Source organism: Metopolophium dirhodum, chromosome 5, assembly GCF_019925205.1.
Source record: "Metopolophium dirhodum isolate CAU chromosome 5, ASM1992520v1, whole genome shotgun sequence".
In the NCBI taxonomy this organism is placed as follows: Eukaryota; Metazoa; Arthropoda; class Insecta; order Hemiptera; family Aphididae; genus Metopolophium; species Metopolophium dirhodum.
The window spans coordinates 10,999,282-11,016,488 of record NC_083564.1 but is presented as its reverse complement, the minus strand read 5'-3'; the positions used below and the strand labels follow the sequence as shown (position 1 = coordinate 11,016,488).

Genomic DNA, 17,207 nt, shown 5'->3' with positions numbered 1-17,207 from the left:
GCGATTCACGCCCGAACGGCCTGCAGTGTGTCGCGCGCGTCCCGGCCGTCCGCTCATATCGCCCGCCGCCTCCGCCGTTATCGCCGCCACCGCGTTTACCAGGGCCCCGAGCGATTATAACAATTTATTGCTATTATTAATAATATTGTAATTAATTGTAAAATATTACGAGACGTATTATACGCCTCTGAACGTAATATAATATTAATACCTATATCATTATATTACGATGTTATAGTTGCGGTCTTCCGGGCTACCGCGATAACGTTCGGACACGCGTAAATAGATTATAAAATTATACTATAGTGTTCCGTCGGCCGACGGTTTGTTTTTCCTTTTCGCACAGTTCGTAAGTATATATTATATTATAGTATATATTATGTTATATATTATAATAACACGAGGGACGGGTCAGAATCTGTTTTTTTTTCTCGAACTATTCGAGCGATGTGCCTACTTGAACTCAAATCCATTTTTATTCAAAATTTTTTTGAACTTTCCCACTATAATCAGACAACGACGGACACGATTAGAAAATTGTGAAAACTAAAGATGTGTTCTCAAACTTATTGAATAAAGAGAACACCTCGAACTTTGAGAAATTCGAATAGTTAAAAGTTCATTCAATTAATAGATACTCGAACTTGGACGTTATTTCGAACAATGCAAGAAAAATCTAGCTTTTATACCTAAATATAATACATTATATAATGTTGACATAGATTTTCCAGTTTAATATTTCCAGTGATATTATTTTGTACCTACCCGTTTTTGGAAATCGGTGGAGGGGCGACCGGGGAAGGCTTAGTCGACCATCTTTCTAAAAGCAAGTCATCAGGTTACTATGCTACACTAAAAACAATTTTTATATTTTCATAACGTAAAAGTGGTATTTAACAATATTTTTACTGAACAAAAAATATTATTTAAATAATCCATCATAGAACTCCAACCGCAATTATTTTATATATAACGTATAATAGGGTGGTTTTCAGATTATTAATTATACCTATTCGTTTTCAAAACCATTAGGTATGTGCGACAAATTTGACATTTATTTTTTAGATTTCCGTGCAATATCATATAAAACGATTCGTTGACCTTAACACACATAATATATAATATATGATTCAGATAGGCTCCTACAACATTATATATTGAATACCGAAGCGCATATCTTGAAACAAGTCGTTATCATCCGTTGAAAAATGTATTCCTTTTTTTATATATTATAAACAGTGCGTTATAAATTATTATAATACTTGCTTTCCATCTCGCTTAAAAATCTTCCATTTCTATAAATGACATGAGTGCGCACATTTTTGGACATTTATGTTAAAAAAATAATAATAATTTGAAAGCTTATTTTATTTAGCACGTTAAGTTGGAAAAAGAGAGACTCGATCATTTTTTCTGGGGTGTGCGGTCAAAATGTAATATACGCTTAAAATATTATGTTAAACATAAATGTTTCGAAAAATATAACTAAGCGGACTTCTATCATTCTATGATCGACATCGAGAAATCGTGCAAAATGTATAACTATAAACAAAAACACTATTTTTATAACTGTAAAAAAATGTTCTTATAACTTTTAGAATGCAAGACACTGATATTATACAGATAATTTATATTATATGTAATTAAAAGCAATTGCATTACGTCTACCTATATACTTATAAAAGGATAATTCATTTTAAATAATATATAGATAATACGTTTTGGTTTTTACACTTATAGGCAAGATATAATAATATTATGTATTTATTTGTAATCACAGTCACTGTTTTTGATTTCGCATACTGGATATTTCTACATATTATAAGTATACATAGTATACACGGTATTACTGTACGTTTCTCGTCAGTTATCAAGTAACAAACGTTTAATACCGATCATGTGTATACGGTACTACGGTGTACCTATTATTTGAACAACAATTTTCAGTTTAAATAATATAAGGTAAGTGGTATTACAGCTATAAGAGCCTATAACCAACAGGGTACACCTCACAAACTTGTACGAACTACGACTAGCTATTCGTTTGTTTTCTGCTTTTTACGTAACTATATATGAATAAACTCTTTAAAATATCCATTGATATTTTATAAGTAAAAATTGGGACCTAATACATTTTTTTACATTTTAATATAAACAATAAATACAATGGCAGAATATTGATTTTTGCATAATTCATTAGTAATTTAATTGGTATCCAAGAAAAATACACGAATTACTATAATACAAATAAAAATAAAAAACGGTGAAAAACAGTATGAGGTCATTGAAATATTGTTAACTAACCGGTGATTGATCATTTCAATAAAATTACGTTTACTTATTATTATTAGTTGATTTAAATACCAACCTGACAAAATAATCGACATTGCATATATACGCTTATATACCTACGACGTGTCGCCGTTTAAGTACTAGGTTATTTTCCTTCCTCCATTGCTCCGTAAATTGATATTTTGTTAAAATGTAATAACTGACTGTAGAGTGTACAGAACATCGTATCCGAAGGAGGAACATTAAAGTGTATGAAAAAAAAACACAATGGATAAGTTTGCATTGAGACATTTCTGTTTAATTTATTGTCCACACTAACAAAGTACAAAAAAAAGAAGTCATACTTTTTTCCTCCTGATTATTATGACCATCGCAGTTTATTACTATACTCAAAAATAATTTTAAAATGTCTTATTTACTTAATTATTTGGTACAGAGGTAGTTTTTCAGGACGTTTATTTATAATCCACGAAAAATCGAGTGGTTTGTTTAAGTCCAGCAAAATATTGCAAGAAATGTTGTTTTACATAATAGTTGTCCACACAAATAATTTAATTTACTAGGTAGTATAACTTTAATTTACTAATATTACTTCCTTACTTAATATTCTACGTCTTTACATTTTTGTATAACATCGTTTATTTACTGTTATCGTAATATTCTTTTGTTCCATTTAATTTATCTTAAGACACCGTGCTGGAATATTGTAATTTGTAAGACAGCACTAGCAACATAATTATCAAAAACACTGTTTTACACATTATTAAAATAGGTAAATAAACTATATTTTACTATATTTCTTATATTTATATAAATATACCTACATAATATATTTTTAATTTTATAATAAATTGGTTTCATTAATAACAAAATTAATTTGCAGCCAAACCGTTATTACGTCCTTACCTATACGGCTATACCTAATAAATGATCATAATGTGTGTAACTTGTAATTAACAGTTTTTTTTTTAATGTAATCGTAAATCATGATATTATCTATAGTTTTTGTTGTAGTTTCATTTAGTTTAAACGTATGAAAATATAATTTTAATAAAGTATAATAATATAACAACCCTATAAGATTTCACGGATTGCAATTAATAATACATGTATAATACATTGTATACTAAAATACAACTGTACAACAATTTACAATTATAATATTTAATTATTCACTATAATCTTTAAAATGCAATTTGTAAAAAATGTTACCATTTATTTCTTTTATTATCAACCTTAAAAAAATTGAATATACAAATTAATATTTAACTTTGTTTTATAAATGAGCAGTTCTGTGAATTTAATGCATAAAAAGTAAAAACCGTTAAATATGCATATTGCATACATTTTGCATTGAAAACTGACCAAGATGTTGAAACAATTTCAAAATATTATGTAAAAACGTGGCTTTGACATTACTAATATTATTATTATATATAACATATTTTAATAAACAATCAGGATTGCGTGGTTGATGATTTTATTTATAGTGCTGTAACTTTATTATTTAAAGTAGGTACCTATTGTTTCATATTTTAAAATAATAATCCAAAGCAATATTATCTTTGTAATATTCTCGATCGGAGTTTTTCAATAGTTAGCTGAATTTGGATTGAAATATTATGGTTGAAATCAACATACACAATAAAAAAAACAAAAAAAAACTACCCAAATGCTTATCGGGATTGGAAGATTGTTAAAAGAAAAATACCAATTGTAAATTATTAATATATAAAAATATAAAAAATATGCCCAAAATTTAAAATATTCAAGAACGTACAAAATGCAATTATAATACCTATTTTATTAATACACTTTAACATAAGAGACTATTATAATAGGAGTTGAGTGAAACAAATCTTGATCGTACATAATAATATTTATCCCTTCTATTAAATTACGAAAAAGCAAAAAAGCTAAATACTTTAAGTTCACTGTTGCTTATATTCCTAGTTGTGACTTGTGGTTAGTTGTACATGATAATATGATTGCTGGATCATTACTTGGGGTAGTTCTAATGTTTTAACTTTGCATCTTCAAATAACACAAAACAATACGATAAAGATTATTTTTAATAAAAACTATTTCATTCGTAACGAAAATATATTTTCTGAACTTTATGTTTTAAACCAATTAAAAAACTTTTCTATAAAACAGCGATTGTTGTTATAGTTAAAACTTAAAACTTAAAAATAATAATACAAAACAACCGACCACACATTTAACGCAATACGTAAAATCAGTAATATTATTATATTCCTAGAACACATAAAACTACTACTCAATCCTGAATCCGAATACTTATTTGTAGGACAGTTTATATTCAATACCTACACTTCGAAATGAATAAGTCAAAATAACTAGGTAACTTTAAGTATAATTTTTTAGTATAATCAACATGCACATATAACCTACCTGTGGGGTCATGTGAACACTTATCCAACAATGTTTTTATCTTAATATTACGTTGGCATAATTTATATAATAAAGGTAACTACTTATTATAATAATAATAATTTTAGAAAATATAATATTCAAATACAGAATACTTAATAAACAAATTTAATACATTTAAATGATTACTATAGCATCAATAATTCTATAGGTTGGTACATTTATTGGATGAAATATAGCTTATAAGTTATAACCTTATAAACTAACTAATTTTCAACTTATTATCAGATAGGTATCAAAACAGAAAGGCAAATTATGAATAATATAGCAGGTATTATAATGTTGAATTTGGACACCACGCGATATCTATATACACATAGGTATACCTACGTGGTCTGTAAGAATTTAACAAAAAGAAAATAATATCAGTCACGTGGATATATTATAAATGAATATTCGAACTACAACAAATTCATCTATAATTTATGGAGGTATAATACTATATATATGTGGTACCTATGTCTGAATTTTTTATTTTCTATTTATGAAGGATGTATTAAAGAATCGAATAAAGTACAAAATATATTGTGTCCAGTTATAATAGGTATATAGTTTGTAAGTACCTACTTATTTGAATATTAAGCCCAAAATATTAGTTTAAAAATCAATACATCTATATAATAATATTGTCTAATAATATTTTCTTAAGATTCAGCGAACATTACAAAGTTTTATTATTTTGAATATTAATATTTTCGTCGTGACCCGTGGGGCGCAAGCCTGCTGTAATTAATGTAAATATAAATTAGTTTGAGTTTAAAGCGTTTACACAACAGCACTTTTCTTCGTTATTTACGGTTAACTTTCGTTAAAGAATACAAACGAAACATGTCGACCGAACATAATATATTATAATATAGCATAAAATATATATAACATTAACATTAACAACTAATATATTATGTTATTGAGGTCGGCTTATTACTCAAAACTTTTTACTTCCATATACGCAGCTCGATCGCAGCAGTATATATTATATTATATATACCACGGAAAACAAAACAGAAAATAGTGTACATAAATAAAAAACAAACAGACGTGCCACCCATATATCATTATACAATGTATAATATTATAATGTATATGCAATCACGCAATTTAAAAATATTGCAATAACACAATAGGTCGCCACAGGACGAAGTTATAATATTATTACATAACATGAATGTATTAGACATATTACAGTTTATTATTCATAAGTGTAATTTCGGGGGTGTAGAGGGGTGCATATTATATTATATCTTCACCTGCGTAATAATAATATATCATATTCGTCGTTAACGCGACCCAGTAAACGTTTCACAATAAATATTAAATAATAATATAGAGGCACCTGTGCACATATTATTCTTCATAATATGGTGTAATTAAAGATTTCTAAAATCAGTGTTTCAATAAATGTACGTGTTAAAGGAAAAATGGTGGTGAGTAACATGTTTGATGAATCACCCTGTATATAGTTTATACGTATGTGTATTATACAAGTAAATATTTAAATCGTATTAAAACTTGACGGGTTATAAGTTATAACCGCTACGGGTGTGTATAGCTCACAACGCATATATTACAAAAATATCCTATATATGCGTAGACGTTACGCAGATACGTATATAATAATGTACACGTGGTTATAAATATACGGAGGAGTTAGATATTTAGTTTTGTGCGAGATAAAATTGATGAAACGCACGTGGAAGAAAAATTACTTGAAAAAAATGTGCGCAACCCAATCGTCGATGGCCGAAAAAACACACAACCTAGCGTATAACGTTTATAATGGACCTACCTACCTACGTTTGATTGGATTATTGTACTTGTCTGTGGTTCAAAACAAAATTTAAACCGTGTAGGTATAGTATGTAAGTAAAGTAATTCGTTTCAATCCTATTCAAAAGCGCAAACGTTGCAATCTCGAAGCGTCCCCGTGCAGTGTTTTTAAATATTTAACGCGCCTTCAGTTCACCGTTTCCGTTACATACAGACAGCGTAGTAATATTAGGAATTTACCTCCCAGGGGAAACGGTATAAAAATAATATTCATAATAAAATTAAATATGGTCATAAAATAAATTATATTTTTACTCCAAGATCGTTACTGTAAAGAAAATTGTTTAATTAAACTATCATCATTTATAATAAAGGTTAGATCACTTTCGGTGTTTATATTTTTTTTAAACAGCTAAGGCATTTATGATACCTAGCCTATTTTATATTAGTAGAATTATAGTATTTATTATAGTATTAATAGTATTAATAGTATTTATTATACTTTGTTGCCATAGGTTAATCGGGCAGATCAGGTGCACGCATGCATCAAATCAAATTTTCGCACATCGCCTACATGAGATACTGTCGCACATTGTCCGAGATCCTTACCTGACCTACCAGAGAGGTTTAGTTGCACCCAAAAGGAGTTGGTCAATCACAATTTTCATTTACTGGCAACGAAGTGCACGGGTTCAGCTAGTAAAATATAAAATTATAAAAATATAATATTTATTGTAGGCAATTATTGAATGGAGTTATGAGAGAATTGAAACAATGAGAGTTTTTTTTAAATAGGCATCACCTCAAAACAATCCCCTGTTGCGCACCCCTAAATATGTCCCTGTGTTTAGATCATTGCCTTGTAACTAAACCATTGCGATAATAATTAATTATTAAGAAGATTTTAATTATAACATTTATACATGAATACATAATGTGCCTATATTAGGTATAATCATTTATTTATTCACCTATATTCGAGAGTGGCCTGTATGCCCGATGGCCTGAGACAGGGTGGAATTAGGTTTGTATGTATTATAATTTATAAGCACGAATTTTCTAGTAAAAATCAAGTCCGCGTGGTTAGCTGCATTTATATACATCTTAAGAGCTAAGGTGACTTCTCAGTTCTCACACCACCGTGAACGTGTTGAACTGTGATTTCTAAAAAGCAATTTTACGCTACATAATAATATGTTTACGTGTACGTGTATAAATTTAATTTTCTGAGGCTGGTTGGTATAACTGGTAAGCTTTTGGTATACCAGAGTATTTATACGTTCTTACCACACGATTAACCACGATACCGTGTTGTTGGATCTAATTTAACAATTCCGTGTTCACGGCTGTATATTGATAACATAAGAATATAATATGAGGTATAGCTAATATGTTACAGTCAATAAATGCACGTACACGTGAACGTATGTAGTGGAAACCCACCTTTAGTAAGCGATGGGTACCTATTAGTGTTACTATGTAATATATTTTCATATGCCAGATAATAGAATCCAATCCTACTAAAGGCACATGTTAGACCGGATTTAGTCCATTAATAATCTATCACTGAACTATCACTTCATCGCGTTAATAAAATTACTCTAATTTTAAAAATGATAGGTTTTCCGGAAATTACGGTTTGTGTCGTGTGCACTGTTACTGCTATGATGTCACCTTTACAGTCTGGCGTTACGTCTTACAGGTATACGTACACGTTCACAATAAAGCTCGGGAAAATTCTATCTCGGGAAATTTTTATTGCTTCAACGTATTGCTGCTTGGGCGGGTGCATTACACCTGTTGTTCGTGGTGCCGATCTGAATTTTATTTGGCGAGGCAACGAAATCCGAAAAGTACTTACACAATATACAATTGTCGAAGATGGAGCACATCCACAATCTACATGACAAAAATTCTTAATTTATTATATAATCAATAGTATTATAAAACGGGGAAAGTCCTATCTGCAGTATACTGTATATAGTATACCTATATGTTTCGTGTATGTATAGACATTGCGATTTAAATGAATGTGTTGAAATAAACGACTTAAACAAAGACTGTAAGCATCTATTTCATATATAAGATATCTTGATAATTAAAATGAATTTAATATGTTACTACCTAGTACCTAATGAAAATTTATTTTCCAATAGGAAACTAAACACACCTTAGTAACTTACAAATAAACAATACACGGCGGAGATTGAACTAATTTTTTCTCACAAACTACATTTTTTAATACAATTATTGTTATAATGTTTTATTATTATTTCGTTATTAATTATTAAAAATCAAAATCGACGTAATGCAGAACGGAGTGATAGGTTTGTGGAATAAATATCTTAAAATTAGTTTAAAAATAAAAATGTAGATTAGAGTGTTTTAAAAACTTCATTGTGTATAGAAAATATTGAAATAATAATACTATACAGTAATGGTGAAAATTTTCAAGTTCATACGAATAATATTTTTTGAATTACGTCGAAATAATTGATAAAGTTTGAGATCGGTATTTTACGTGAGCACCCAATTTGGTAAAAACGTGAACTTTAAATGTCTACAAACGGTCTATATTAAGGTGTTGTTGTTATTAATATTTGAAATCGATGTTGAAAAAAACTGAATCCGAGTAAAACTTGTTGTTCACGGATTGTATCATATTTTGAGCTAAAAACTTCTCGAACTTCACGAAATCTATAAGAATGAAGAAATACTGCTCAACTGCTGTATCTTTCAGAAAACGTTAATCTATACCTATATAATAATATATTGTGACTCAAGCAAATTCCAATTAAAACTAAAGTAGTAATTTCAACATAATAATAATAATAATAAGCTTATAAAATTATAATTGCACGCCCTCGCGCGATAATTACTTTTTGAGTAGTTGTAATAAAACGTCAGAAATCACTGATCGAATTCGTGACTGTTTCACCGTGAATAACGGCTGCAGTTTACTATTATATCGACAGAGTTTAAAATATTATAATATATTTCAATATTGTATAATAATATGAAAGTCAAAAATTTACAAAACAACGAAAATATTCGTTATTCATACTGATCGCAATATACCATTATTATTTTATACTAATAGAAAGCATTCACCACCTATAGCTTATAGGTACAAACTACATAATATAATATTATGCCGCTCATAATAATAATGATAATTAAATAATATGGCATTTATCAACCAAAATGCAGTTAAGTCCTATACAATAATAAAGACGTGTTGTATTATATTTTTTAATCGAATTGTACATGTATATATACAAATAAAACCTATTGACCCATAAACCTTGCACACAAAGCTTTTCAGCGATGATCATCATTCTCGTCAATATAATGTTATAACAACATTCACTGATGCAATGCGGTCTCGATGCAACTTGTTATGTTGAACACTGCACAGCAATAGCCTCCCGTTTAAATCGTATTATAAAATAATATAAAAAACGTTTTACTTACGAAAAACATATACGTTTGTTTGTTTATTACCTCGAGGGTATTAATTCAAAATGGTTTTTTACCGGGAATTTTCGCAATGGTACCCGACTATATTTAACGGATCACATAATTTGTATAGGACGACATTTGTTTTGTACTCGTACAATAATAATAATATTATTGTTTATTATTAATATGATATGTTTTACAAATATATTATTATATACCCAGTACACTAGACATACAGATTTGGAACAATAATTGTACGCTGTAATTAAAATATTGCATTATTCCAAAGCGCAGTAGCAATATCGATAACACACCTCCCCTCGCAGGGTCCTGGAAATAATAATAATGTGATGTGCGTATTTTATAATAAACAGGATGATTCACTATAAGTACGCTCATTGTTCACACACATATATCTCTCCCTTTCATAATGGATTTATTAAAATTCTGGTTTTTGAAAAATATATTTTAGTCTAGTGTAGGTATACTTATTATTAGGTAGGTACTACATGTCTACATAGTACATACTTACTCGGACATGTTTTACAAATAGTAAAAGTTTAAAAAAATATAATATCAATTGCTATGGTTTTCAAATTATCATGTTAGTCCCCCCCCCCACATATATTCTAAACATTATTACCGCGGACTCCTCTGTATACTAATTAATGGAAGATAACTCAGGAAATACTCGTTCCAAATACGAATTAAGATTAATAAGACACGAGAAATATAATTTTTCAGAACGGTTTACAATAAAAAGGGTGGTTCTTATTTGAAAAAAGTAGGTACTTTATATCACACTGTAGATATACTCCTTAAACCGCGTAATACAAATCTGAGTACACTAATACAAACTCTTTGAGTATCAATAGGGTATGAAAATTTAAAAATTCCAAAATTCAGAATTTGAATAAATTTATTGTTGAAAGAAAAAATGAGGTGGGCGTATTCTTGGTGAATTACTCTTTATACATTATACACTCATATTGTATGTACATTGTACAGGGTCACTATTCCACTATTCATTTTAAAATATCGAGTTTCTTTTTAATTGTAACGATACGCGTAATAATACTCAACAATTCAAGGCTCGAACCTACAGTTTAAAGTTAATATAATATAGTAAAATCATTTTAGTATAATAATAATAATAATAATAATAATAATAATATTTATGCTTGACAATTACCGCTTAAATTGTATGAAAAAAATACAAACGTGGAAATATTGAAAACTCAAACATTTTATTTTATATTTATCACCAACTGCAAACAATAATAATAAAAAAATGTTCAAAATAATGTTATAAAAGTTTGTAACACTGAAAGTGGAATACTGAATATATAAACCGGCCAAGTTAGGAGATTTTCTTCGTCCAGGATTAAAAACCGTAAACTTTGTATTTATATATATAATATATAATATTTATCAGCAGGTATATATCGAAAAACTTTAACGATTTCAAATTAGTTCCAACTTGACTCTTGAGTGCATTATATTATTAAATATTCTTTTCTATCTAACTTCGGAAAAATGTTTGTTATAGTAGGTTATAGGCACATAAAGTATTTTGGATTATGCGAGCGAACTGCGATGCAAAAGACATATTATACATACCTATTACTTGCGTTTACTATTATGAATAGTACATAAATAACCAATACTGTGATATTATACCAAGCACTTTATTACTGTGAGTAATAGTGTAACGGTACAATCCAAATCTTAATGTGACTGGTATTTTTCAAATTTAGTTGCCAAAATGAGCGCGGGAAAAAAATACGAAACTTTGGCGGTTTACATGGTGTACATGGTGTACATGGAGTAAATGGCCTTAGGCGGTGTATTTGAGTAGACATTTCGGGGGGGGGGGGGGGTGCTAAATTTTGTTTAAAATGTTATTGTTTGAATCTATAAGTCTTATAACAGAAATTAGATCATTTTTAGCAAATAGCAATAGTGTAACACACTTAGACTGCAATTTAAAACGTTTCACGTTCAATAATTAATGTCTTAATGTTACTCACAACGCACGGCCGGAAGGGGTAAATAACTACTCCAAACGCATTAATATTATGTGCATAAGAAACAAAATAGTGTACCTGTGTGGATATTTGTCCGACTGACCACCTCGATGTCCTTGAATAATATGCAAACAAATTGACTCTTTCTGGTGGCATGTTATATTCGTTTGAGTATCGTATAATAATTCGGCATAAAGTCACATACACATAATACATTCCATGTATCTGGAAAATATTATTGCAATTTTAGAATCACTACTCTGTCAACAATTAATAATTATATCAATATGTTTATAATACCATTGATCAATGATAATACAAATAGCACCTGCTAATAAATGTACTGTTACTATAACTGCATTTCAGATGAATGCCGAAATTCCCAGCAAGAACGAGAACAAACACTTTCCACCAACAATTAACGAGTGCCTCAATATTTCTAATCTATATACCACAAAAAATTAAAATAATGTAATAATTAATTTCTTTGTTGATTAATCTAGTACTGCAGTACCTACCTTTATAATATCTCAAATGTAGGATACATTATATAATAATAATAAAAAAAAATGTACAGCAATATTTAGTCAAAATACATAGTTATTGTATGTTTGTACCTAACTTAATAAATAACTGGAAACAATAAATAATTACACTATTTAAATACCCACGAGTCACCAAAAAGAAAAATTCCAACACATCGCTAAGTTCAATTTTATTAAATTATATCATAGTGCTACCCACGTCGGAGTGCCTTCGATGGAAATTTATTCAAAAATATATTATCAAAGTTTGTAGAATAATGACGTAATGTAATGTATACATTGTACATAATATTTTGTTTAAGCTGTCTTATTTGAATGGCATTGAATAAAAAAATTATAATTGGAGATGAAGATAATATTCTGACGATACTAATATCAAACAAAAATACAAGTTTGAAATTATATCCATAATTACCTGTGTATAAAAAAATTAATGTTTTTATCATCGATTGAATAACACAATTGTTGGGACCGACTGTGGTATTTATAAATTAATTGATATTTAAAAAGAAAAGTTACACCCACAATCGACCCAACGCCCATCGTACAACACTAATATTTAATGATTAATATTTAATAATTATTGTATAAACATTATCTTATAAAAAGTGTAAAAAAAAAAATTTAAGTTGAAAAAAAATGTATATTTTTATTATATTGTGTGTGTTATATTATGGCGACGGGTCTTTGTAGCACGAGTTGTTCTGAATATATTTAATAGCACTTGCGATAGAGTAATTTAAATAAAAATCTCTTGGTTGGTGGGGGGAGGGGCAAATTCCACTTTGCTCCCCCCTACCAACCACCCCCTGAAATACACCACTGTGGAATTCACGCGATCGCGCACTGCAGAATCGTTATTTAAATAACCGAGTGCAACACGATTTATTTTCCATTATTTTGGTCTCGTATTGTGTACAGTATAGTTGTTTGCGTATAATAATAATATAAATATTTATTTCGAAACCGTGCCAATATCAAAAAGTGCCGATCCCGGGTTTGGGTGGGCCACCGGGGCGGGTGTGGGTGTCTCCTGTAAGTCGGACAGCCGCGCGGCGAATGAATAACGATGTATAGAGTCTTTTGCGTCTATACAATACATTCATGTATATATAGACCCATTTCAACATTCACTACAAATAACCGCTCTGTCGCAGGACACAAATGAGCTCGGTTTGATTCCGGAAACGATTTAAGGATTTCGTCGTATAATAAACGAACGACGTGCGAGCGTGCACCGTAAATTTCGCTCCGCTCGCGGAGTACAAAACGATAATTAATTAATCGTATAAATTAATAAATAATATGCGACTGTATAATAATATAATAATGGTAATATTTTTGAAAGGCTAATTAAAAATATTAAATAATATAATAATATTTTGAAACTATAATATTATTTATTATACTATTTTATTATTGAACACATATTTTCAAATTGGAGATATTTTTAACGATCCCCGTTACCCTGCGGCTTGCACCGTGGTAAATGTTATTAACAATATTCGATTTTATATAAACGCAGTAAGCAAACGGTGCAATGGTAAAGCTCCTGATCAAATCGGTTAACGACGCAATGGAAATGTGTGCCGCTCGAACACGTAACCGATAGAATTTTCAATTTAATCGAGAATATTCATACACACTCCAAGTTATGAGTATACGCCGTATAGGTACGCATTTCATTCTAAATCGACTGATTAAAGTGATTACATACAACAACGGAAAACCAATTAAAATTGTTATGTCGTTCGGTTTTACAGCTTTGTGAAAAATATCCGTCCTTGAGTTTCATTTATTTTGGACTGTCCCGGATTATAATACGCGAGGGGGTAATGACGAATCTACGACACGCGATCCATTCAATCATAATTTATATTATTTTAGTTTTAGTACCTATAGACAAAATAATATCACGTATAGGTATTACCTCGTTAATCAAATCGACATATAATAATTGATTAAAATAATTCGGTAAACTGAACACGATGTGGCATTGTCGCGTTTAAAAATAAATCGTATATCGAACCCTAGAATATAATATGGAAATAATATGTATTATAGGTGTGCATTTTAAATTGTTTATTGTGGTTTTGACACCGTAAATCCAAATATCTATTATGACGCTGAACAAAAATGCATTTTTTTGGCAAAAGACAAAATTGTCCCTGCCTGTGTCCCGGACGATAAACGAATATGTAATATTATCATGATGTCGAATGTACATAAACAACAAAAACAATTGGATTTTCCATGCCGTAGTCCGTAGGTCAACAGTTCAAACAACAACAATTTTCCGACCGATAGAATCGTATTATAATGCGTGCGAATTTTCGTTTTTTATGATTTGATGGGTATGTGGTTTATTTTAAAAGTTATATCAAATATTTGAATGGGTAGCGAGTAATATATTACGATAATATTGAAATTTGCTTTTACAACAATAATAATATTATCATCGTCATCATCATTATCAAGCTATTGAAAGCCATTCGAATATTCGATATAGATCACACGTCTCTCACTTCATTCCGGATATTTCCGTCGTGTATAGCCGTATTATAGAGGTAATTATATTATAATAATATTATATTTTAAAAATCCTTATTACACAATAATGTTTAATAACTTGGAAACCACTCGTTTGAGTTTTTATGTAGACACGTCATAACAATTAAAAAACTCACAAGGATGGTTTTGCAGACAAACAGAATTTTGTCGCCACAAAACCCTCCTTGAATTGCATACGAAAAAATTTCCCTCGAGTTTTCGAATATAATATGGTCATTAAGACTATCGGGTATGATATTTAAAAATTCCGAAAATCAGATTTTGAGGGTAACGTGCTTGGCGAATCTTTTTGTACCTACATCACTTAAATGGCATGTCATAGTGAACTCGTGCTGTCAGTGAAAAGTGTAGCGGTCGTATTATAATACGCTCAAGACACGCGATTGTCGAGACGTTTTGCATTTAACGCGGCTAAATAGCCTATTATTATTGCCTGGTCGCATGAAAACCAACTCGAACATTATCGATGACGGAGTAATCCGACTGCGGGACACGATAATCGCGAAACTGAGTATAGTAGGTATATAGTTTGAAAAGTCTGCGGATCTAAATGTAGTTATATAATATGAGAAACGTTTAAAATCGGTACCTATAAACAGGGTGGTTCACCCCAAGCATGCACGCATGTACAGCAGAACGACACCCGCTCTCACTCGCTTTTTTCATTTCATAATGAATTCATTTTGATTCTGATTAAGAATTTTTAAACATACTTAGACTATTATATTTTAAAATTCTTGAATTGTTTTGTACCTATTTATAACTTTTTTCTACTGTGCTCTGTGACGATACAAACTTCTGTTTTTTTTTAATGAGACCCCCCCCCCCCCCTTTAATGTAAATTATTTAGTACAAAAAATCTCAAGAATTTAAAAATATAGTGTTTAAGTGTATTTGAAAATTCCAAAAATTAGATTTAGGATAACTGAAAAACGGAGCTTGGGGAATCACTCTGTATGCATATTAATATTTTATGGTGTACGAACGCAGTACATAATTTTAAAAAAACCGTCGTGGATATTATTTTTTCGGTGCCGATGGAATGTTTAGAAGTGTATTAAAAACCTTATACCTATATATATAATATTTATGTTTATACTCGAGCGTTATATAGGTAACATGACTAATATGTATTTAGCGGCAGGTATATATTGAAAAACTTTAATGAATTCAAATTAATATTCCAACTCGAGTGCATAATATTATTAAATATTCCTTTCGATCAGACTTCGGAAAAATTGTTGTGCACTTGAGACGAAGAAGAAAAATAAAAATAAATGTTCTCGAATCGCGTCGGGGGATTATATTGTCGTTATATGCGTGCTCCCGCAACAGAACAAATATCTGCGAAGTATATAGTATGCATTTTGAAAAATATTACGTTTTAAATTAGATTTGTTTACAAAGCGTAAAATATTTACGGAAAATACAAAAGGTGGCGACGACGGCGTTTCACCTTTAATATTATAATATATTTTCATTTCGCATACGACGACGTCGACATAAACCTATATGTACCATATTACTATATTAGTGGAGGAGACGTACAGTCACACCGTTTCTTTTGAGATCACTACAGTCGACGACGGACCAGCGAAAGAAAACCATGACATCGACATTGGACCCAAATTTAGGGGAACTCTGTCCCCCAAATTCAATAGGCAATAGTGATAAAAATCTGTACACTTATATAAAAATGTATGTTTCATTCATCGTTCTTTACTGAGTATAGACTCAAAAACTACTTGACCGTTTTCAATAAAGGTAATCTATTAAGTCCTTAAAAAATATTTTTCTAAATAAAATTATTACATTTTGTTTTTTAAATTTTTATTCTTCCGATGATAATATGCATTTTTAATTCGATAAACAAAATTCGAATTTTGGACGAGTAGCGTATGATTTATAAGTATTTAAAGTGTTGATGGGCATTCTATGAATGGAGTGGTACAGAATTTACCACGAAAAATATTGTTCCATTACTCCGATCACCTAAACTTTAAATACCTATAGTTAATAAACTACCTACTTGTTCGAAATTTGATTTTTATAGATCGAAATACTCCAAATAATGTTACTCTGCTTCAGA

At 29.7% G+C, this 17,207-nt stretch overlaps 1 protein-coding gene across 2 annotated transcripts in view; it reads left to right on the top strand.

Annotated features, from left to right (window-relative positions):
- LOC132944891 (AT-rich binding protein-like) overlaps positions 1–17,207 on the top strand; it is a 70,940-nt gene continuing 53,733 nt past the window's right edge. Inside the window, exons 1-2 of one of the 2 annotated variants that reach the window (XM_061014428.1) lie at positions 1–349; positions 7,029–7,212. The gene's annotated coding sequence lies outside the window, so the exon portion shown is untranslated. The remainder of the gene's footprint in view (positions 350–7,028; positions 7,213–17,207) is intronic. The other variant, XM_061014427.1, reaches the window with a different exon arrangement.